We start from the raw sequence: 1,632 nt of genomic DNA on the forward strand, positions 1-1,632 counted from the left end.
AGGGTCCCTAAATTCAAAGAACAGACTTTTGAAAATAGAAGTTAAAATAAATATTGTCATAATCACAGTACAGGACCTCAATACCTCAGTTTCACAGAAAGACAGATCAATTAATCAACCAATTAAAAAATATCAAAGCTGAACTACACCTTTGAACATATGGCTCAAATAGGTATCTACAAAGTATTCTGCCTTACTGCAACAGGGACAACAAACACATTTAAAAAACTGTGCAACACTGCTGATGGGAGAAATGCAAACTAAAAACACTGAAATTTGATGTCACTCTAGAAAACTAAAAAGGCCATTATCAAGAAATCAAATAGTGATAAATGCTGCTGGAGCTGTGAGGAAAGGGAAACCCTTCTACGTTGGTGGTGGAAATGTAAACCAGTACAGCCACTGCAAAAATCAGTATCAAGGATTCTCCAAAAACACAGAATAGAAATTGCTTTTGACCCAGACACTCCCATTCTACATATCTTCCCACAAGGTTTAAAGAAATCATAGTATAGTGATACATGCATACTCATGTGTATGACAGCACAACTCATGATAGCTCAATTTTTGAAGTAGCCTATATATCAACAGCTTAAGGTGTAAAGAAAATGGGGTATGCATATGCAGTGAATTACTACTCTGCCATAAAGAAGGATAAATGGGTGATTTGCCCAAAAATGGAGGCTCACTGAGACTATAACACTAAGTGAAATAGAGCAGCCACACAAGCTTAAAAATTATGTGGTTTGTTCTTGCATGAAAATCCCAATATACAAACAGAGCAAAGAACAAAATGAAAGATAGACAACAGAGAATAGAGAGATAAATCTTTGGCAATTAGGAAGGGGAGCAATGTGGAAGGAAGGGAATGGAAGGGAGGGAAAAGACAACATAAAAAGAAATAGATTTATCAAGTGTGTGTATCACCTGCATATAATGGATTATCCATGATGTACTACTAATTAAAAAAAAATTCAGACAACATTGGAAAAAATGTCAAGGTTTTTCCTCAACCTTGTTATGTTCTTCACTGTTATAAAAATAAAATTGTGGAAGAAGTCCCAGCATGACTTGTAAAAGCTCCTAGCTTACGGAAAATAGTAGGGATTAGGGGAAAACAACTATGTGTCACGTGGCTGCTGAGGTTAATGAACAGATGAATTTAAATGACCATACTAAGAATTGATCTTGAATTTTAGATGTAATTGTAACATGTAGAAATTTCTCTTTGTGAAAGAAATAAGGACAACAACAACGTAAAGTCCACTGGCTGTCATCGCACGAAGAGGCCGATTGACCACTTGTACACTCCTGAAGTCGGTTCTGTTTCAGAGGAGTTACAGCCACAGCCTCAGTAGGCCACTGAAATTTAGACTTTGATCTCGTTCTCTGTACTGGAAAAGAGGAGTATTCACTTTTATCCAACTTAATTAAATGAAAAGGCTGTTTTTTCATCCTTTGCCTCTGATTGGCTGTGAACAAATTCTTTCTGAAAGTTTGATGGAGCCACACTATTAGCAACATTTGGTGTTCAGCTCCACAGACAGATAGCTGAGATGTGGCTTCTAGCATTGACAAATCCCACCTTTGAATGGCAAGTGACTTTTATCAAGAGTCTCACTCTGGAGACCC

The sequence above is a fragment of the Octodon degus genome, unplaced genomic scaffold (genome assembly GCF_000260255.1).
Source record: "Octodon degus isolate 3935 unplaced genomic scaffold, OctDeg1.0 scaffold00154, whole genome shotgun sequence".
Taxonomy (NCBI): Eukaryota; Metazoa; Chordata; class Mammalia; order Rodentia; family Octodontidae; genus Octodon; species Octodon degus.